The sequence below is a fragment of the Acinonyx jubatus genome, chromosome C1 (genome assembly GCF_027475565.1).
Source record: "Acinonyx jubatus isolate Ajub_Pintada_27869175 chromosome C1, VMU_Ajub_asm_v1.0, whole genome shotgun sequence".
Taxonomy (NCBI): domain Eukaryota; kingdom Metazoa; phylum Chordata; class Mammalia; order Carnivora; family Felidae; genus Acinonyx; species Acinonyx jubatus.
In genome coordinates, this window is record NC_069381.1 from 102,658,397 (window position 1) to 102,681,174 (window position 22,778).

The 22,778-nt window shown below is 49.5% G+C and overlaps 5 non-coding genes across 5 annotated transcripts; 3 read left to right on the forward strand and 2 right to left on the reverse strand.

The window, feature by feature from the left end:
- The first annotated feature begins 7,140 nt into the window (after positions 1-7,140).
- On the forward strand, positions 7,141-7,213 carry TRNAV-CAC (transfer RNA valine (anticodon CAC)). Its single transcript has one exon. It is a non-coding gene; the product is annotated as a tRNA-Val (tRNA).
- A 4,599-nt stretch (positions 7,214-11,812) lies between these two features.
- On the reverse strand, positions 11,813-11,886 carry TRNAN-GUU (transfer RNA asparagine (anticodon GUU)). Its single transcript has one exon. It is a non-coding gene; the product is annotated as a tRNA-Asn (tRNA).
- A 532-nt stretch (positions 11,887-12,418) lies between these two features.
- TRNAH-GUG (transfer RNA histidin (anticodon GUG)) lies at positions 12,419-12,490 on the forward strand. The gene has a single exon. It is a non-coding gene; the product is annotated as a tRNA-His (tRNA).
- Positions 12,491-14,628: 2,138 nt separating this feature from the next.
- Positions 14,629-14,700, forward strand: TRNAE-UUC (transfer RNA glutamic acid (anticodon UUC)). Its single transcript has one exon. It is a non-coding gene; the product is annotated as a tRNA-Glu (tRNA).
- Positions 14,701-22,174: 7,474 nt separating this feature from the next.
- TRNAG-CCC (transfer RNA glycine (anticodon CCC)) lies at positions 22,175-22,245 on the reverse strand. Its single transcript has one exon. It is a non-coding gene; the product is annotated as a tRNA-Gly (tRNA).
- Positions 22,246-22,778: the final 533 nt, after the last annotated feature.

Genomic DNA, 22,778 nt, shown 5'->3' on the forward strand with positions numbered 1-22,778 from the left:
GGCTGCTTCACTTTTTGGCTCAGTTCCGCGTGTTTCCTGCTGTTTAGTTAGCACCTGCACATTTCCTCACATAAAGTACACATTACTGGATTCTGGGCCCTAGCCACCTCACAGCACCTAACCGTTCAGAGCCACCCCCCACGTCCCAACCTCATTCTCTGACGGTATCTGCTGGCCTATCAGCAGCTTTATACCTCTACAACGCCAACTTCTCAAACAGATAGAAAAACCCGGTTCTACCTAGTGTGGTAAAACTCTGTAGTCCGCCCTGAAAGATTGGATGAGTAAGTGAAACTTTTTGTGACTCCCATCTTTTTTTTTTTTTTTTTTAATTTCTAAACATGATTGCCTTCATTGTTCAAACTGCTTGCCTTGGGAAAATTGGTCCGGGGGCTGACATTTTTTTTTGAAAAAAAAAATGCTAATTGTTCATTTTTTAGAGCATTTTAGGTTCACAGCAAAGCTGAGGGGAAGGGACAGAGATTGCCCACACCCTTCCTGCCCTCCCCCCCCCACACACACAAATAGCCTGCCTGGTTGTCAACACCCCCCCCCCCCCCCCACTGCAGTGCCTTTGTGCCTTTGTGACAACTCAGGAATCTATCCAAAGTCCATAGTTTACATTAGGGTTCACTCTTGCAGGGTGGGTTTGGACAAACGTATCCGGAAATGTGTCCACCGTTATAAGTATCACACAAAGTAGTTTCACTAGCCCAAACATCCTCTGCGCCCCCTTTCTGGCAACCACGAATCCTTTTCCCGTTTCCATAGTTTTGCCTTTTCCAGAAGGTCGTGTAGTTGGAATCACACAGTATGTAGCCTTTTCACATCGGCTTGTTTCACTTACTGATACGCACTTAAGATTCCTCGATGTCCTTTGGTGGATTGGCAGCTCATTTCCTTTTAGTGCTGAAATACTACTTCATAGTGTGTGTGTGTGTGTGTGTGTGTGTGTGTGTGTGTGTGTGAGTGACAGTTCCTTTATCCCTCCACCTGTAAGGGACATCTTGGTTGCTTCTAAGTTTGGGCAATTGTGAGTACAGCTGCCTTGGCATCCGTGTGCGGGTTTCTGTGTGGGCATAACTTTTCAACTTCTCTGGCTAACAGGGAGCCCGGACGCTGGCTGCTATATTAAGAACATTTTTAGTTTTGTGAGAAATTGCCAGACTGCCTTCCACGGTGGCTGTACCATTTTGCGTTCTCACCAAGCAGTAAGTGAGAGCTCCTGTTGTTCCCCCATCTTCGCCAGCCTTTGGTGTTGATGTGCCTCAAGTTCTTTTTCATGGGGAGTAGGAGGCCAACCATGGTGTCCCGTCCCCAGGGAGTGCCTGGATTTGGGCATTGCTCTATCAGTAATGTTGTGATCAGTGGATCCTCATCATCATTGTCCTCTGCATTTGTTTGACAGAGGCATTTCTTCCACAGTATGCGTGATACGTATTTAACCTCTTCCATATTGCTTTTGAAATTGAGTTGGTTTTATGGTTTTATGATTACGAATTCCTGTACACATATTTTTGGCCACTTGTGCAGGTACTTCTACAGCGTACAGAACTGGAAGTGCAATGACTGTAGTATAGTGTTCATATGCTGCTAATTTGGGGAAGTCCTGCAAACTTGCCTTCCACGGGAGCAGTACCAAATCACAGTCCCAGTTTATTTCCCAAGCTATCAATGTGCCGTTCTTCATTACCTTGCCCACACCGCAATCTTCCTGAACCCCTTACACATAAGACTTTTTTCTTTCAAGGCCCTGAAATCTCGCTCAGCATTAGATTCATTTTAGTCCACCTCGTCCGTCCCTAGCACCAGCTGCTCCTGTGTGTGTACTGATGTCTCCGCTTCCCCTGAGCTGTGATCATCGAGAGGAGGACTGTCGGGTTTTCCCTTGGCTGGTAACGAAGAACCATTCCACGTCCTGGTTGGCCAGGGTTTTCGTGCACTGATCGCCCAGCCCCAGCCTGGCTCTGGGCTCCTCTGAAGGCTGCCTGTGCCCATGCCTCAAGGGAAGGCTTGTGGAGGGAGGCTCCTGGGCTCCGCTCATTACCTCCCTCATTGACTGTCACAACACTACTATCTCCTTTTACGTTCTAGTTACATCCTGCCTGTGGCTATTCCTAGTGGTGTTTCCGTTACGACGCTGATATACAATTGAGTCTAAAAAGAAATTTACTAAGTAGAAGCTGTAAATCAAAGTATGGAAACTCTTCGGTAATCGGTGATAAAGGTACATGGCTGTGGCCAACTATGAAAGTGCTGTGTTCCTTAATGAGCTTTGAGAAGCATGATTTTTGTCTCATTCTTATGCGATCTCCTCTGTCCCCCTTGTCACTGCAGGCGCACTCCCTCTTGCCCTGAGGCTTAAGTAGGTGGGAGGGCCTCAGCTGTCTGCTCCACACTTTGAACATAAAAGGCACACTTGACAGGGATTTGTTTTCTTTTGTTTTTGTTTTTGTTTGTTTTGGGGAGCCTCTCTAGGGAACTTCCTTGTTCAGACCATTAAAAAGAATCAAGATTTAGTAAATACTTCGGTTGGGAGATGTGATTGCATCATCCCGGGAGCCATGGAGTCTGTTTCTGGGGAGGACTAAATCGTTTTGTTCTTTCTCTTCTTCATTCCGTCCATTAGTTGCCAGTGTTAAGTAGGCCTTACTTTTAACCTTCTCTTTCTTTTCAACGTCAGGGAGGCTGAGCCAGGAGGGGACGGCAAATCTTGGTGAAGGCTTCTCAGCGCGCGCTGGCAGGCTGGCCAAACACGAGGGCTCTGGAGGCAAACTGCCTGGCCCTGAGTGCTGGCCCTCCCCGTCACAGGGCTGGGCCCCTTGGAAAGTCAGACCAGCCTTTCAGTGCCTGAGTGTCCTCACCTGCAAGCAGGGGTGCTGATAACCTACACCGTCTCGGGGTTGTTACGGGGACTAGATAGGTTATGCTCGGTACAGCACCCAGGAACTGCGTGCTGCTCACACGGTGACGCTCGCTCGGAGAAAACTGCCAGTATCATTGTAACTAAGACTTCCGTTTTCACTTCTAACCGCACCACTGCTGACTTTCAGCATTCCCCGGAATGAATGAGGAGTGTTAAATGGTTCCCATGGGCTCTCCGCCTCTGTATCAGTGACCAGCACCTGGAAAACTGGTCGCTTGATAATTTCCATGGTGAGTTAACTGACAGGACAGTGCAGCAGGGAACTGGATCCAACTTGATCAAATTCTCGGACCTTGGACAGGCGTGATGAGTGTTCAGCTCCAGGTAGACAATCTTTTGCCCGTGCTTCTAGCAAGAGCTTTTGATATCCAGTCAGACTTACCCGGGGGGTATTAAAAGAAAACTTCAGCTATGCACCAGTGACCCCCCCCCACCTTATTTTAAGAAAAAAAGGAGGAAGAAAATGTGATTTATCTGGAAATTGTAGATCTCACCTTTCAGTGATGATGGAGTATTTGTAGCAGAACAGCATTCGCCCTGAAAAGAAATGAATGACGTTTGAATGGAAGGAATTCTGCTTGACGATTTGGAGAACTATCAATGCAGATAGGACCCACCAGTCCTTCAGCTCAAGGGGAGAGATGAGAGAGAAGAGAAACTCAATGGAATGAGACTAATTTTCTGCGTTTTCCCCTCAGGGCATTTGGCAGTTCTTGGCAGGAACAGGAGACTGGGAAACTGGAGAGAGGGAAGCTACTGAGAGTCAGAGAAAACAACATGTTAAGTGATCTCATAGGTCTGGACAGAGAAGTTGGGGGGCCGGGGGGTGGGGGGGGGAAGAGGAAGGACATATGGAACTGTCCAAGGATTCAGACTTGAGCAGCCAAGATCCTGGAATGGGTTAAGTGAGCTGGGTGCTTGGTACAGAAGTTCCCCACAATACATTTGCAAATTAAGCTGTGTGCATCGAAGGGGCTTGGAAGGCCAGCAGAGTGTGGCTGAAAGAGAGTGGAATTTGCAGCACTACCGTGGTGCTTAGGGGATAAAAACTGAAGCTCAGGATTCATGGAAGAGGAGGGGCCCAAGGAAACATACCAAGGTCGCAGGTGGGAGCCCCGGACGTCTGCAGCACAGCAGTGTGAGCAAACTAGCTGTAGATTGAGGCTTTTCCTGAGGGCGAACCAGCTGCAAATCAGCTTCGTCAAGGATTAGAGGTGATGCGCCCCTCTGCTGCCTGCTGGGGGAGAAGGTGAAAGATCTTCAGAGAAACAACATCTCCAACCTGGCTGTCCTTCACACCACGGGTTCATCATTCAATCACAGTATTCTAGGATTGTAAAGGAAGAGAAGAGAAAGAAGGCAAACCGTAGAAACTGCCTCTTGAGATCTTGAGTTCTCAGATAAGAACTCAAAGCGGTAGGTTTTAGGGGAGCCTGGCTGGCTCAGTGGGTAGAGCATGTTACTCTTGATTTCTGGGTTGTGAGTTTGAGCCCCATGTTGGGTGTACAGGTCACTTGAATAAAATTTCTTTAAATTACTTAAAAATCAGGGGCACTTGGGTAGCTCGATTGGTTAAGCATCTGCCTTGATTTTGGCTCAGGCTCAGGTCATGATCTTAAGGTTGGTGAGATCTATGGGGCAGAACCTGCTTGGGATTCTCTCCCTCTTCCTCTTCCTCTGCCCCAAGCTTGTTCTGTCTCGCTCTCTCTCTCTCAAAATAAATAAGTTGAAACTTGAAAAAATATATTACTTAAAAGTTAGAAAAAAAAAAGATAGTGGTATGATTCCGCTGTTCAGAAAATAGATGACAAGATAAAATGTTTCATCAGAGAAATAGAATCTAGTTTTAAAATCACATGAAAATTAAATATATGTAATAGTTGGCATTTTAAAAAAGTCAGCAGGTCAGTTTAACTGCAGCTTGGACTCAATGGTAGAGAGAGTATTAACCTCGAAATTTGTAAGTAGAAAGAAACTCTCCAGACTGAAGCATACAGAGCCAAAAGGAAGAAATATTAAGAGCGTAACAAAGATAATGAGCCATGTCATGAAGTCCTAACACGTGTGTAATTAAAGTCTCAGGGGTTGGAGGACCAGAAAGTGGGGCAGAAACTATATCATGGAGAATCAAAGAAAAATCATGATGGTCTCTCCAACCACATGTGCAAGAAGTTCGGTGCACTGCAAGCCAGGTAAGGACAAGAAGGTCACACCCCTAAACTGCTGAACAACCAAGGGCAGCTGAAAACAATCACAGCAGCACCCAGATTGGGGTGTGGGGAGGAGGGGACACTCCTATGACATCGTCCAAAGACTGGGAGCTGAAATCTCAGCAAAAACATGAAAAACAAGACCTCAATGAAGGGCCAGAGCAGTATGATTTCCAGCCACCACGTGCTGTCCCCGACCCAGTATCTTTCAAGGGTGAGTGAAGTGAAGACCTCTCCACATAAGCTAACGAAAAAGAAATGCAAAGTGCAAAAGGTAACTCTTCAGGCAGAAGTAACTGCACAGGTCACAGGGGAACTGTGCAAAAGGAAGGAAGGAAGGAAGGAAGGAAGGAAGGAAGGAAGGAAGGAAGGGCAATGAATAGGTAAAATACGTGGCTAAGTCAAATAAATATGACTCTCTGAGCAATGGTAATAATGCCTATGTTTTTAAAATGTATGTTGAGGGGCGCCTGGGTGGCTCAGTTGGTCAAACGTCCCACTTTGGCTCTGGTCATGATGTCATAGTTCACGAGTTTGAGCCCCGCGTTGGGCTCTGTGCTGACACCTCAGAGCCTGGAGCCTGCCTCGGATTCTGTGTTTCCATCTCTCTGCCCCTCCCCTGCTCACGCACTGTCACTGTCTCTGTCAAAAATAAATAAAATAGATAAAATGTATTTTGAAATAAAATTAAGGCCAATAACTCAAAAATGAGGGTAAGTGGAGTTAAGATATTCCAAGTATACAGTGCAATAATGTGATAAACGTGTAAATGCTTGTACTAACAGCCAGACTAATATATGCAACATATCCATCAGCCCGGGCAGTTTCCCAGCAAATTATTTCAAAGAGGGAACCACTCTTCTCTGCTAATACTTCCTGGAAATGGAATCACCCAGGAGTATCAGATAGGTACATATAACTATGCGAGGGGCTTATCCGTATTACCGCCTAAACCCTAGTTTGGATGTTTTTACTACAGAGTACTTAATCCATTCTAAACATATACAAGGGTTTGTGTATCACCTCTGTTGAGGGGCATTTGGGTTGTATCCGGTTTTGCCTAGTATGAATGATGTTGCACGAACGCTGGTGTAGAAGCCTCTTTGGATGTTGGCATTCATTTTTCTGGGGGAGCGAATAGCAATATTCCTAGGTAACGGGGCAGGTCAGGTTTTTCACTGTATGAGAAACTGCCAAATATTAGGAAAGTCGTTGTGCTAAATTACAGTGCAATCACGATCACGCAGTAATACCATACACACTCCAATGCGGGAGGGAGAGAGGAAACCGCTTTAAAAATACCTATTTTTCTAGGCTTTCCGTCTTCACTTTGTTCCCAATGCTGAAGGCCCCCCTGAAGGTGGCTGTGGTCACACCGAGTCTCACCACCAGCCTATTCGGGAGACTCCAAGGCAGCCCACCCAAGAATCACTCAAAACGCCAGGTAGGAAGAGACCTTCCCTCCCCAGTCGTGGCTCTGCCACTCTTCCGCTCGGTGCCACTCAACTCGGTTTCTGGCTCTTCCTTTTCATCCCTCTGGTCCGTGACCTAGATTTCACTGGAGCGTGTTGGCCGCGGACCTCCTGTCAGTGGCTTTAAAGCAGCGCAGGCAGGAGCCCGAGGGACCCCCTTCGCCCAGAGGACACCAAAGAGACTCCGTTCTGCCGGGAGGGCCGCGGGCGGCGCAGAGCCAACGGGCTGGCGGAGGAAGAGCGCGCACCCGACGTCTGCCCCGGGGCCCCTCGTCCTGGAGGCGGACACCCTGCGTTCGGTGCGATTCCCGAGGCCAGGCTGCTGAGGGCGCTAGGGTCCCGTCCTCGGGGGCGGGTGGCGGGGCGTTGCGGGGTCCTTTGCCGGGGCCGCTTGGGGGGCGCGGGCTCCTCGCTCGCAGGGGCGCGGCTGTTTCCAGGGCCTTGGGCGGTTCAAGCGAAGTCGGCGGGCCCGATAGTTGTGGCCGAAATGCCGCTTTTGGGGGTTAGAGCCGGAGACCAGGCCGCCTGCCTCGTTTCCGTAGTGTAGTGGTTATCACGTTCGCCTCACACGCGAAAGGTCCCCGGTTCGAAACCGGGCGGAAACAGCTTCCTTTTACCACTACCCCCCCCCCCAACCCCCCCCCCCCCCCATCTATTGTCCTTTAAAACGCAAAAAGAACGAGGGCCGGAGTCCCACCGCCACCTGAAAGCCTTCTCAGCACTCGACCACCAGGCCTGGCCGCTGTGTGTCTGCTCCCAGTCACCTTGGAGAGCGGGCCACACCCACTTAGTCACTCCAACAAGGGCACGCAGCACGAGGCCCACTTCAGGTTACCTCTACTTCCACGCATCCGCTGACCTGCTCATCTGGCGCCTCCGTCTGCCCGACGGGCTCACAGCGACCGTGGCTCTGAAAAGCAGCACGTTCTTCCCTGGGCGGCACATTTGCGCAACAGGTGTATTTATTTGCCTGACAGAACGCAAAGAACACAAACCAGCTGCACGTGGGACCCGAGCCAAAGACGCGTAGGTGAGGAGTTTCAGGCTCCACCTAATGAGCCCATGGGGACACCAAAGGAGCCCGTCCCCGTGCCGTCGTCAGGACAGCTCTGGAGCTACTTCGGAAGTCGCCAAGTAGAGGGACTCCGCCCCTCCCCCCCGCTGAGAGCCGAGTCCGCACCTTACCCATCAGCAAACGAGGCTCAGAAAGAGAGCACGGCCTTGGCTCTGCAACACACACGGCTCCAGCTGGACTAGAGTGTGGCACAGGCCAGTCACCTTGTGGTCAGGGCCCAAGGGGTCGCTGAGGCTGGAAGAGGCGGTGAGCAGCAGGGCAAGGGCTGGGAGCCTTGTGCGGCTGCATCCAGCCTTGCGCCGCTGGGAATCGCCTCCGCTTGTGCTCTGTCCGCCTGGGAAATGTCACCTTGACTTTCAGGGTTTTCATCTGCAGGGGCCGAAGCAGGGATCCTGTGTGGGTGGATTCCCCGGGATCGGATCGGTGGGATGGGATTTGGATTTTTCACCGCTACTGCTCAGGTTCGATTCCGATCCAGGAGACTTTGTGGCGCTGTCTCCATACTTAGGATTTGCCTTTTCATCCCCCAGAGTCTGGTGTGCACCCAGGGACGCTTGCAGAAGTGGCTGTGCACTGAGCCCCTAAAATACGGGAGGTCAGGAGTCCGGGTCCTTGTAATGGCCAGGCTGGGAGAGGAGAGCTGGGATGAGAAGCCAGGCCAGCGGCTCCCTTCCATTCACCTCAGAAACCCAAGGTCTCACTTCAAGCGTTTTCCTCTAAAGAGAACCTGGCACTTGACTTTGTCACTCCTTTCAAACACACAAACAAACAAGCAAACTTTGAAACATACCAAAACAGTTGCCAGAATGGTCACATCCTATATCCCTCACCCAGGTGCACCAGTTAACATTGCCCCACATTTGTTTTCTCATTCTCGCTCCACATGTACAGACAGGACTTGTGCAGTCATCTCCAGATGATTGTTTGGTCCGCGGTTGCTCCTTTGCCTTGGGCAGTGTCCCGCAGAACCAGCCTCTGCAGGACCTTTCCTCCAGGGCCAGGGGAGGGCTTTGTCCTCTGGAGGAGAGCCCTCCTGTTCCTTCAGGAAGCAGACACCTGTTCCCTTCAGGCTGTAGAGAAGCTTCAGGCAGGCAGGCGGTTCTTCGGCTCTCCTGGAGAGGGCAGGCCAGGCGTGCCCTGTGCTTGTAGGAACACGTCCAGGTTGTCGTGCCCCCAGCACCGGCTGCCCTCCGGACTCCTCCTGGTGGCTTTGGTGGGCAGTGGATCTAGGGTGAGCCTGAGCTCTAGAACCCCCCCACCCGGGGAGAGACCCTTCAGGGAAGTGCAGCTGCTGCCCCCTGGATCCTCCTGCCCTCCAGGCTCTCCTGCCCTGCAGGGATCTTCAAGGGTCCTGGCCCAACAGAAGGTGAAGAATCCTTTCCCCGTGGTGGGAGGATGAGGGGGAGCGGGTGGGAAAGTCTTCAAGGGGAAGGGGAAGTTTTCAAGAGCTTTCCAGGATTGTCTGCCTTGGCACTGTCAGGTAGGTGGCTGCCCTGTGATAATGGTGCTTGGTCTTATCTCGTCCTGTCCTTGAGCTTGTCCTGGCTCCACTCTGAGTCCAAGCAGACACAGGCAACCTGGTTTGTGGTGTGTATTCAGTTGAGCCCCTTCCCCAAGTGGGGTAGTGACTGAGCTTCTATTTCCAGGACCCAAGGGGGGCGTGCAAGGACGCTATTGATGGGGTTTTGTCCCCCTCACCCTTTTCTTTCTCTGCCTCCGCCCTTCCTTCCTTCTCTTTCTTTTCTTTCTTTTTTTTTTAAAGATCAAGATCAAGAGTCCCATGCTCTACGGATTGAGCCAGCCAGGCACCCCTCCTACTTCCTTTCTTGCTGAATCTGGAACCCGGGAAAACAGACAAACAAAAAACCCTGTTTAGATGTAGATAAATTGCTCTCCGTGCACTCAGGTACAAGGGGAAAACATCAAGTGGATAGAAAGGATGAATCTCGAATACGTTTAAACACTTTAAAGGATTTTAATAATTTACATATAATGGCATAGAACATGTTTATATCATGTCATATTTCTAAAGAGGACTTTTTGTGTGCATCCGACTGGTTTAATAGTTGTGGCCTAAAAACTGTTTTATGTTGTCTTCCAGGTTTTCTAGTAATATAGAAAATATTGGTAGATATATTCTAGTTTATACAGGTCTTGGCTTTATTTTCTCTTCAAATTCCTGGTGACACTTAGCCACCTAAATTTCCTATATTGGTTTTACTGGCCCAATAAGCGCACTTCAATTCCAATAGTATTTAAGGAGTTTATACAATATGAAATTATGTGTTTCAGTACATTAAAGAGATCCTATAAGATTTGTAAATGGAGAGTAAGTCTTAGAAGTCTGGAACTCATAGTGACTTAATTATTCTTACAATATTTTGGGGTAAAGGTTTTTAGGTATTTTATATTTTTATATTCCACATGCATTTCTCCATTATGTGTCGAGTCAATTTGTAATTTTAAGACCTACTGTTATCTTTACGTTCTTCCAATGATATTAAACTGAGTTAATTAATGTATCATCTTAGCCTAGAACTTTTCTAATTAAGGGAGAAAAAACAAAACACTTTTAATATAATGCTGCTGCACAGATTTAGACATCATATAGAGTAGCTGTGGGCAACAGGTTCAGAGGAGGTGTGGGGACCTTGAGGAGATATTGGTGAGGGTGAAAAACACATGCAACGTCTGCTCCAGGAAGTAAAGCGCTGTCAGGGAATAGTAGGGCAACTTTAAAAGATATGAGTGATCAGAGTTCCTGAAAAGACTGGGACTGGGGGTAAAGAAGCAATTTTTGAGGAGACAACAACAGAAGGACTTCCAATCATTATAATGATTGTAAACCCACCGATCCAAGGAGCCGAATGAACATGACGAATGAGCACAAGAGACAGGAAGAAAACCGTATCTAGTCACATCATAATTGTATTGCTCAAATCCATGGAAAAAGAAAGCAAAAACAAAAACAACTGTGCAGAAGCACCCAGAGGAAAAAGACATGGTACGTACAGAACACAAAAGTAAACGTGATGTCAGTTTTCTCCCCGGAAGCGGTGCAAGTGAGAAGGCAATGGAGCAGCATCAAAGTCAAGGTGGAATTCTCTGTCTCCCCTCCAAAAAAGGCTTTCAGAAATGAAGGTGAATGACATTGGAAGACATACAAATGCTGAAAGACTACATCACCAGCAGACCCACACCACAAGAAATGTTAAATCCTCCAGGAAGGACACTGATACCAGATGGGAATCTGCATGTAGCCAAACGGATAAAGGACAACAGAATGGTAACCGCATGGGGAAAAATTTATATATATATATATATATATATATATATTTATATTTATATTTATATTTATATTTATATTTATATTTATATATACATATATATATGAATATATTACATATACACACACATACATATATATACATACATACGCACACATGTATACATATATGTGCACCCACACACATATGGTTTTTAAATTATTATTTAAATCTCTGAAAAAAACATGGAGCAGATGAAACGAAAGTGATAACGATGGGTTTTGGGCTTTCTAACATGCAAAGTGAAACGCGTTGATAGCTGCAGCCTAAAGGTGGGCAGGGGAGTAATGGGAAGAGGCATGGAATCACTTGGAGGGAAGCTGGCAAGTTACAGATGTATATGTTATGAAGCCCAAAGCAGTAGCTGAAATAACAAAAGAAAGAGTGATAGGCGATAAGCCCACGGGGCGGGGAAGTCGGATCATACAAAAACCATGTAAATGCTATGTTATTAGAGCAATTGCTCTTCTAGGACTCTACCCTGTAGAAATGTTGGTACAAGTGACCAAAGATGTGTACAAGAATGAGGACTAAAGCAGTGTTTGTAACCATAAAATTCTAGAACCAACTTAATGTAAAGAATCTAAGGAAGGGGCTAAATAAATACTAGCACAAACAAAGGGTGGAAGAAACTGCATTGTTGGAAGGCATTCAGAGGGTTCTACTCTTTCGAGGACTTCTGGATTCCCAGCGACCGGTTCTCCTCCAGAGCTCTCCCGCTCTCATCCGTGAGGACCTTAGGTCCTCTGGCTGTGCTGTGCGCGAGTGCCAAACGCTTTCTACGTTCTAGAAAAGAACTACCGCGTCCCTGGGTGGGCTCGAACCACCAACCTTTCGGTTAACAGCCGAACGCGCTAACCGATTGCGCCACAGAGACCTTCGGGAGAGGAGGCCCCGCCCACAGCCCGATAGAGAGCACACAAGGCCCTCAACGCTAGGAGGAGCCACCCGCCTTCTGTCTGAGGCCAGCGGCGCCTGAGGGAAGCTGAACGCCGCTGGGCTCCCCGGACGGCTCTTCCGGTTTGTTCCTCCTTCACCCGGCCTTCGGCGGGGCCGCTGGGGCTCCCCTCGGCTGCGGTCGCTGTGGGGGAAGCTGGAGAGCCGGCGGGGTGGGGCGTGGTCCAAAGGGGCAAACGCCAAGAGAGAAGCGGGAAAAGAGAAGCGGGGGAGGCGTGGACGCGGACCACGAGACTTCCTAGGGCGCCTGTGCAGAGCCACCAGCCCAATCCGGGGACAAGGAGAATGGTTTTTGATGGTTTTTCTTCCTCGCGTGTCAGAATGGAGAAGAAGGGAAGGAGAATCCAAGGGCGGCCCGCAGTTGTCCGGGAACAAAGCAGCGCGGAAACTGGAATGACTTTGCGACAAAAGTGCTCGAGCTCCGGCCGGGCTTGTCATCGGGCTGGTGGCGCGCCGTGATCGTATAGTGGTTAGTACTCTGCGTTGTGGCCGCAGCAACCTCGGTTCGAATCCGAGTCACGGCAGTATCTGGAGCACTCGCCGTTCCTCTCTTTTTACTTTGGGTTTCAACCTGCCCCGGCTGCGCCCCTTACCTGGGGGACAGAGAGGGCCCCGTGCTTTCCGCTGGCCACCCCGCGCCACCACGTCTTCACCCGAAGGGAAGGGAAGGAAAGGAAAACTCGCCACAGCACTAACCTGGCGACCTTCTCCGTTCCGTTGGACTCTGACCTCAAGTCAAATCAACTAAAGGGCTCATCTCCAGCGCCGCTCCAAAATGGCACAGTCCTCGATGCCCTCTACCTGTCCAGCAAGGAGCCTCATCTGGTGGGCTCTAGTTGCTGCCAAACGGCGTCTCTGTGGCCCTCAAAATCTAAAGGGTCTGAAAGACCACACAAAAGGTTCCATCACCTAGGTGACACCTCCTCCATAGACCTGTTTGTCGGCTTGAACCTTGGCCCCTGCGAATCAATCTCTGCCTCCGCGGACTTTTTCCATTCTTGGCTCTCTATGATCCTCCTTAACCGTCCTCACGGTGAGCTCCCTCGTTACTTGCGGTGCGCTCGCAAGGCTTTTAAATGCCTTCGGGCAGCCGCTTTCCACGCCAAAAGGTATTCATCGGGATACCACCTGGAGTTGTGGTCGTGCCACATCTTTGTCAAGAGTGGGGGTGTCCCTCTCTTTATCATGTTGCCGTGCTGCTGGGAGTAGGGCTATCTCAATGTGACTTTAGTATCCATTTCTCTGAGGGCTGAAAATACTGAGCACTCTTTTACCTGCTACGTCGGCCTTGTGTATCTTCTTTTCCCGAGGATCTGTTTCATGTCTTTTACCCATCTAAAACACTTGAGTTGTTTGATTTTTTTCTTTTAATTAGCTGTTTGGGGGAGCTCCTCACACATTATAATGACAGGTTAGGGGGTTTGTATGCTTTCTCCCTTGCTTGCTTGCTTGCTTGCTTGCTTGTTTTGTCAGATGGGTTTTGTGAACACGTTCTCCCTGTCTGTCGCTTGCTGTTTTCATCGTCTTCCTGGAGTCTTTGGATGAGAAGATGTGGTTAATGTTGATGAAGTCTAGGTTATCATGTCTTTTCTTTTAGACGTATTTTCCCCCTGGGTCTTGTTTACTAAATCTTTGCCTACCACCTAGTCACAAAGTGTCCTCAAAAAGTGCTTTATACCTTTACCTTTTATGTTTTATGAGGCACCTCCAATTAACATTTGTGTGTACTGTGAGGTGGAAATAAAGCTGTTTCCCTCTCCCCCCCCCCCCCCATATTGAACCTATTTCCTTTCTCCGTTGAACTGCTCTTCTTGAAAACGAATTCACCAGGTCAGCTGTGGGTCCATTTGTCTGTGTGTGTCTCCCGATGCCACTGGCACATTGCACGGTACTATAGGGGCTCAGAGTAAGTCTTCAAGTCCGGTAGCGTAAGCCACACCACCCACACAACCACTCGTTTTGTTCTTTTTCACACAGTGCAATACACTTGAGACGTGTAACAACTCATGTAACCAACACGCAGGTCCAGACATGCCGTCACTTCATCCCGCTCACTTCCGTGTGGGACACAGGATTCGCCCCCCCCCCCGACGTAGCGGTTACCCCCCGGTGGTCAAAGATCCTCTGATGTACCCCACCCTCCGGGGAGAAGGAATCTCCAGTTGTCTGCGGGGCCGCTGAACAGGCCAAATGTCCGGTGGGCACGCTGCAGGGGCAGCAGGCTGTAGGGCGGGGCGGGACCCGGAATCCAGTCGTTCAGGGCCGCCGGGTCTTCCTTGAAAGCCGTCTCGGTCCGCGCGCCGCCTCCGTCGCTGCGTCCCTCGGAGTCCTTTGGGGGATGTTGAGGACCGCGGGGTCTCACGCCGGGCGGGGTCCGCCCCTCGCGCCTCCTCACGGCGACCTCGCATCCGCACGCGGCCGCCTCGCGAAGGCGAGACTCCCGGGCAGCTCTGGGGTGCGGCCCGGACCCGGCCACTTGTGGACCTGCCAGCCCTCGGCGTCTCCTGCGGGCTCTTGCTTTGGAGAGAGCGGGGAGGGAAGGTCCTTAGGGAAGGACTCCTGGGAGGATGGATGAGCTCCCAGAAAGCCCGAGGCCTTCCAGAGCGCAGGGGGAAACTGTCACTCTGGTGGGAAGCAAGGAGAGGGGAAGGGCTCCGTCGGTTCCCTGGTGGTCTAGTGGCTAGGATTCGGCGCTTTCACCGCCGCGGCCCGGGTTCGATTCCCGGTCAGGGAAGCGGGGCTTTGCTTTTTTTTTTTTTGGCTTTTGGTTTTGTAGGTTGGTTGTTGGGCTTTGGTTTTTTGTTTTTTTTTTTTTTTTGGTGCCCCAATCTTCCTTTCATCCCCGGAGCTGTGCTGGCCGTCATCTGCGCTGCGCAACGCACCGACTCTTCCTTCACCTTCAGCGCTCCGGGGAAAGGACGCCAGGCCGCTCTACACGGCGCACTGTGCTTGCTGGGCTCCAAGTCAGCCGCCCCCAGGAGTGGCCTCAGAGGGCGACTAAGCATCTGGCTTGGGTTCACACTGTCGTGCAGAGGTTCAGATTCCTGTGGGGCCGCCCCAGGGACGCAGATCCGACCGAGTTCTGGAGGCCAAGCACGTCGCGGTGTTGCTGTGGACCCCTGGACACCGGCTGGTGGGCCGAGCCTCTCAGCTCAGTCCGCGCGTAAAAGGCTTACTTGGCGTTTGGGAGAGGTGCCTGGACGCGATACCCTCCCGGCCTGAGAGGCAGGGGAGGGGAGCGGTGGGAGGGGAACGGGTCCTCCTGGAAGGCTGTCCCATTCGCAGACTAAGCGGTCTAGCGAGGTGATGTTAAGTGACCCAACAAAGGCAGCATGTCAAGTGCGCACAAAATGGAAAACTGTTGTCGCTGCCGTAAGCCGGGGTAGGAGTGAGCATCAACACCAGGATGTCAAAACGATGACATCACAGTCAAATCCGTTTCTACAAGGGCTGTTGCATTTAACGCCCCCGTAGACTCTATACACCAGGCCCTGGGCACGTTTTCCTTTTTCCCTTCGATACCGGCTCCGAAGACCTGTTGGGGTACATGCGATGTCCACTGTGAGGCACGAGGAGAGCGAGCGAGGGCAGGGGGAGTTGCTGCGGACCTGGACTGCAGAGGCGGCAGCGCAGGGGCCGCGGGTCGGTGGGTGTGGAGCCGCTGCTGAGAGACCGACCGCTTAAGGGGTGGGGTGGGGGGCGGTTAGCGGGCAAGGGGTGGGAGCGGGGAGGTGGAGGGAGTCGCCTGAACTCTTTGGGGAGAGTGGTTTGGAAGAAGGGCGAGGGTTGGGGGGAGGGGGAGGGCGGTGACCCTGAGCGAACCAAGCGGGGACAGAAGTGTGCAGTGTGCTTGGCGAGCCCACGCTCACACCATAGGGGAGAATCGTGGCCCCGAAGGTGGTCTTCCCGGAGCCGAGGCTCGGCTGTGGCCCTCCCGTTGTCCTGGCGCCTGCGGTGCCCTCAAGCGCAGCGAACTCAGCTGCGCCCCGCCTGTTGGTGGGGGACCGCTTTCGGTGGCCTCTCCATGTTCTCCCCCTGCTCTCTTAGGTGGTAGGACTACTTCCCTTGCTCCCGTGCCGGCCCGCCGGAGACGCTGTCCTCGAAGCCGGAGAAAATTGTCCCGTGCCTCTTCCTACCCCTCTTTCTTTAGCACCGACATTGCGCGGGGTCCAGAGAGCCCTTCCGGAAACCTTGGGGCTCACGTCCTCCCTCCCTCCCTTCCCCCACAGGCCTATACGAGGGGCAGGGGGTCCCAGAATCCCTTAACCCGGTAGGTGGAGGTTTTTTGTCTTTTGTTTTTGTTTTGTTTTGGTTTGGTTTTTTTGACCCTGTGTACTTTGTGGCTCTTTCTCCGTAGCGTTGTCAAACCGAGGGCCAGAATTACCTTCTCTCCCTTTTGTTTGTACTCACACCCCGGGCTCATGCGCAGGGTGGCATCAAGTGACCGCTTTTTAAGAGACTGCCTGGACGAAACATGGATGGTGTGTTGGAGGTGCAGAATATAACCTGGTGGGCAAGAGGCGCCGCATGGTTCTCACAGGCTTCCCTTCTCTAGCGTGTCACACTCCAAGAGGTGCGGGATTTTTAAATTCATCCCTGCCATCTGGGTGATGCTGAAGGCATAGTTTTCAAAGTCAGAAAATACAATCTATTTCATGTTGGTTTAAGAGGTGCTTTTGGGGTGTGTGTGTGTGTGTGTGTGTGTGTGTGTGTGTGTGTGTGTTTCCTTAAGCTCAGTTGGTACCTTTAAAAACATAGAGCCTAAAGGCAGATGGCAAGCTTGCAGGTGCCAGCACAAAAAGTGAAAATAGAGGCATCAAAGCTCCTTACGTTCCTAGGTGGATTGCCAAGATAGCTTCTTTTGTCTTCTGTTCGGGGACCTTGAGAGCGAGGCTTTCAGTCCCAGGCTCACTTGAGAAGTATTAGAGGAGGTCCCCACTACATTAAGGTGGGACCCTAAAGTCCTAAGCCCTTGGGGGTAGGAGTGATGCCATCTAGTCCTGCTGCATCACTCCTACCCCTGCAAGTCCCGGGGCTCTTTGGACAAGGAAGGCAGCCTTGGCTCTACAAGCAGTATAAGGAAAAGGAAAGTTTAAAAAGCCCATGAGAATGAATGAATGAATGAATGAGCGAGCGAGCAAGCAAGCAAGCAAGTGGCGGCTGGCTGGCTCACTGGGTAGGGCAGGTGACTCCTGATCCTCGGGGTTGTAAGTTACGGCCCCACAGAGGTTACTTAAAAATAAAATCTTTAAAAGTACAATAAAATAAGGGCATCTGGGTGGCTCAGTCAGTTGAGCGTCCGACTTTGGCTCAGGTCATGATCTCACAGTTTGTTGGTTCAAGCCTCATGTCGTTCTTTTGCACTGACAGTGTGAGAGGCCTGGTTAGTATTCTCTCTGTCTCTGTCTCTGTCTCTCTCTCAAAAATGAATACACATTTAAAAACAAAATAAAATAGAATAAAATAAAAGGCCCATGAGGAAACTGTGGCCATGGGCCTGACCTCTAGTGGATTTAGCTTTGAGTACACATAGCCTGGGTAGTCTGGGAAGCCTTAGGACGCCAAGTTGGTGTGGTCTGTTCCCTAGCCAGTAACAAACCCCAAGGGCCTGCCACAGGGGAATATATTCAAAGGAGAACGTACTCATCCGAGGGCTGTAGAGGGCTATAGAGGTACCTACCTTCCAATAACACTTCCAGAGAATCAGCTAGCATCTAGAACTCAGTTATAAGACATAAGAACAAAATCTCATGGATCTAGAATTTTAGAGATGCTTCTATCAATCCTCGTATCAAATCAGACATGAAGATGGAAATTAGGAAATATTCTGAGTCAAACAAAACTGAAAATACTGCATCTCCTGCACAAGGTGTGGTGAAACCAGTCTTCAGGGGACAATACACAGCCTTAAGTGTAAATCGAGACAGTTAGGGCTGATTGCTAATGAGATAAATCTCCATCTCAAAGAGTTACAGAAAGAATAACAACAACAAGGGCAGGTAGGAGCAGAAATTATATACAAAAGCAGGACTTTGAAAATAAGAAACAAAGTTAAAAAATAAATACAAAGAAAAAAGAAAATTAGAAATAAATATACAAAAGAGAAAAGTCAATGGTTGGATCTTTGAAAAACACTACTCTGCTAAAACTGGTAGTCTACTGAACTGGTAGACTTAAGGAAACAATAAATGGATATTATAAACACATATATACCAACCAATTAAAAGACTTAAGGGAAATGTATGTCTTGTAGTAATGATTTGCGCGGAGGGCGGGGGGAGGACTAGTCCTACAACCTTAAAAAAAATTTTTTTTTTAGAATTCAAAAATCTTCCTGCAAAGAAAGCTGAAGGACCAAAAAAGTTCATTCGAGAAAATGACTCCAAAGCCCAGAAATTTTCAAAGCGTCAAAAGATGGCAGAATTCCCCAACTTATTTTTATGAGTTTGGATTGAAACCAAAAACTTCCCAAAAGGCAACATGAAAAACAGAATTACAGGCCTGACTTATTGCTGAGTATACATAGCTACAAACATTCTTCAAAATATTGAATCTAGCTAGCTAGCTAGCTAGCTAGCTAGCTAATGTTTATTTTTGAGAGAGAGAGAGAGAGAGAGAGAGGGAGAGAGAGAGAGAGAGAGAGAAAAACACGGGTGGGGGGAGGGGCAGAGAGAGAGGGAGACACAGAAGGCACAGAGCCCCAGCAGGGCTGGAACCCACCAACCCTGAGATCATGAGCTGAGCTGAAGTCGGACGCTTAACCAACTGAGCCACCCTGGACTCCCTGATTCCAGATGTATATTTAAAAATATGTTATGACAAAAATTGGTCTTAATCTAGGAAAACAGTTGATAATCATTAGAAAATAAATTAAGGGGCACTTGGGTGGCTCAGTCGGTTAAGTGCCCCACTCTTGATTTCAGCTCAGGTCATGATCTCAGGGTTTGTAACATAGAACCCGAGTTGGGCTCTGTGCTCACAACTCGCAGTGCTGAGCCTGGTTGGGATTCTCTCTCTCCCTCTCTCTCTCTGCCCTTCCCCTGCTCCCATGTGCTCCTGTTCAGCCGCTCTGTCTCTGTCTCTGTCTCTGTCTCTGTCTCTCTCTCAAAATAAATAAACTTAAAAAGAAAATAAATTAATTCATCATATTAACAACTTAAAGGAGGAAAATCATAATCACTAAAACACAGAAAAGGTGTTTGAAGAAATTCATTATCAGTTTATGATTTTTAAAAACCTCTTAGCCTAACAGGAATAGAAGAGAACAGCCCTAATCTGCTTAAGGGTAGCTTCCAAACCAAAAACAAACAAAACACCTTCAGCACACATTACAGTTGATGATAAAATACTGATCTGTCCTCCCCCCCCACCTTACCCGGTCAGGAACCATCAGAAAGCAGACGAATAGGCCACCTTGACCATTTCTCTTCACCACTGTCATGGAGATCTTAGCCAGTGAGAAAAGGCAAGAAAAATGATGAGAAATGAAAAATGAAAAATGAATACTATCATTATTGGCATACATGAAATAAACTGCTGGAACTATAAAGAGAATTGAGTGTATTTTTGGTACATACACAAAATCAGAGAAAGGGGGCTATGATGAGGATTCAGAAAACAAAGGTATTGAAAACAGTATCAATGTTCAATGATCATAGCATATCATAATTCAATCCCAGGTACTGGGGTGGCGGGGGGGTGGGGGAATATGATCCCTACCTCCACCATAACCCAAATCATTTCAATGTGGACCGGACACCGAAATGTGAAATGAACTCACAAGTGATTCCAGTTGCTATTAACGTAGCAGCGTATTCCTGTGATCTCAAATCTCAAGGGTAAGCAAGGATTTAAGAAATAAGACAAAAAGATGAATTCTTAGTGACGAGGCTGATCAAGTGGACTACCTCAAGAATCTCTGCTCACCAAAGCACAGAATCAAGGGTAAAAAGTCAAGTCACAATTTGAGTGAATATACTTGGCAGCCAAAGAGATTTAATGACTGCTTGCAAAACAAGAGGAAAAAGACCGACCTATAGAAAAGTCACCACGGTGGGGGGTGGGGGGAAACCTTATAGGAGAAAATTCAAGTGGCTAACAAACGTGTAACGGTGCTCCAATTCATAACCAGTAAGGGCTTTACAAAGGAAACCCCAATGAGAGAACATTACAGACAGGCAAATAACACCACTACTAATTAAATGGGGGTAGGGGACTAGGTAGAAGGTTCTGACCTGGTAAAGCATGGGAGTAAAGGGCTAATACTATTTTACTTCTTCATCTGTGTGCGGGTTACACAGGTGTGTGCATTACAATCAGTTGTTATGCTGTACACGCAGATTCTGTGCATTTTATGTATCTTACAATTTTTCAACACCCCTCCTCACACACACCCTGATGAATCCTATGAACAGAGAGAAGGTGGTTGAGATTCCAAGATTTTGTTTCACGAAGAAAGGTGAAACCACATGCCTCCAAGGACATCCCTATGCAGACCAGATCCATGAAGTTGAGTTTTGGGTTGATGTGAAGTCAAAGAGTACTCTCCCAGAGCCAACCGTGATGGAAAATAATCTGTGAAGGCTAAATGCCTTTAGTTGTGTCATTTGAACACTCTGAAAAGGCTGTAGGCGGGAGCCATAACCTTTCAGATCTCTCCTCTGCTGTCTCATTGCTTAATTCACAACCCACAGCTCCTTTTTTCTCCTCTCCTTTAAGCTCTCCAAAATATTCTCTTGCAGTCCTGCCCTTGTGGGGTCTCCTCCCCCCCCCCCCCCCCCCGCCGCGCCTTTCCTATATCTTCTTCATTGAAGATGGAGGCAAGAAGAGGGGGAGGAGGAGGAGACCGCCTGAAAACGGAACAAGTTTCTCACAGGGTAAGGCAGGGAGGCAAAGACATGTATTTTGTTTGTTTGTTTGTTTGTTTGTTTCCTTCCCAGCTAACAGTCAAGGGGAATTTGGAGGGGTTGTTACAGGCTTTAACATCTTTACTCCATCCAGCAGGTAAGTCATCAGTTTCCTTTATGTAAATCAGAACTCCTCCTCCCTCCCCAGGCCCCACCCTTGGATCCTCATTCCTGTTGACAGAGAAAATTGTGTGTCACAGCTCAGAATTTATTCGTTAAAATTTCAGATTTCCAAGAATCTAAAAATAAATTAATGACTAAAACGACTTCAATGGTTCCAACACAGTATGGCCATCGTTCTGCCCTCAAAAGTAGAAAGACAGCCTCAGAATAACAAAACTCTTGAAACTGAATAAATCAAGTTTAGTTTTAAAACGGAAAGGGCGGGGGGAACTCCTCCCCCCCCCCCAAATCTTCGATTTTAAGCTACTGTTAGAGGAATCCGCCAGAGATTTTTCGGATGAAAATTAATCACCCGCAGTCTCCAACGCAGTCACGCACTTAGTGCCCTCAAATGGGAATCCTTTCGAAGGAGCGTCCAAGAGGTAGAAAACAAACCCGGATCAACAGTTCCCAGAGTCTTCAGTTCTTTTCCCCTTATTAAAAGTCTACTTTTCGGGCTAACACCTGTTGGGGCGCACTGCCAGGCACGCGGCATCCTCGCCGGAACGGCCACGCGCCCGCGGGACGCGCGCAGGCGGCGGCGGCTGATGACCTGAACCCACGCGTTTACAGCAGCTCCACGCGGGTCCACGCGGGTTCCTCCCTACCAGCCTCCACCTTTACTCAGGCTCAAGGGTGTCTGCAAGGCCCCGCGACTGCTGTCCTCCCGAGACACTTTGGTGTCTCGATCCTCGCTCTGCACGGAGACGTGGCCCGGCGGCCAACCCAAGGCCCAGCACGGGCATCGGTGACCTGGTGGCTCTTTGGGTTCCGCGGCTCCCCCAGGGCGAGGCTGAAGGTAACTGTGGTCTTAGATCCAAAGAGTCTAAACCGCAGACCCCGCGGTGTCACCTGCGGGGGGCGGGGGGCGGGGGGAAGAAAGGTACCAACCCGGGAGCGAGCTGGTCGCCGCGCGGCACGCCAAATGCACTTACGCATTTAGGCACAACCCCAGTGTAGGTCGACTGCTTAGTCAAGCTTTCTGCTCAGAAGCCACCCTGCGGAGTTTGGTTCTCATTTTCCTACTCCTGGAAGCCAGAATCACGAGATGCTCGGACTTGCCTTGTGCAACAGGTAAAACAAAGAGGAGGCGCCTCCTGAAACGAGAGGGGGCGCGGCCAAAAGGAAAGCAGGGCAGGATGCATTGGCCGGGAATCGAACCCGGGTCTCCCGCGTGGGAGGCGAGAATTCTACCACTGAACCACCAATGCTTCGCTCTGGGCCAGGTGCGTGATGGGTCTGTGGAAACAACCTCTAGAGCGACTCCCAGCTAGGGCGCCGGGCGATTTCAAAGGTTCCAGAACAGGTTTACGCGGTCGTCTTTGCAGCACGGAGCTAACTCACCCACAGGCACTCGAAGCAAAGGCTTCAGAAGGAGACTTCCATCCAACACAATTTCAAAATAAACTGTTTCGTCGGCTCACACCACAACTCTAAGAAAGGCTCTTCCCGACTGGCCAACAGACCCTGGCAGGAGAACGCCGGAAAGTCATCCAGACCCCTTGATGATGACCCTGAAGCTTCCACCGTCAACCTCCAACATGTCACTCTAGACAGTCTGAGAAAGTAATGTGACTTGCCAGCTTAGGCAGTAAAATGACTTTCCGGCGTTCTCCTGCCAGGGTCTGTTGGCCAGTCGGGAAGAGCCTTTCTTAGAGTTGTGGTGTGAGCCGACGAAACAGTTTATTTTGAAATTGTGTTGGATGGAAGTCTCCTTCTGAAGCCTTTGCTTCGAGTGCCTGTG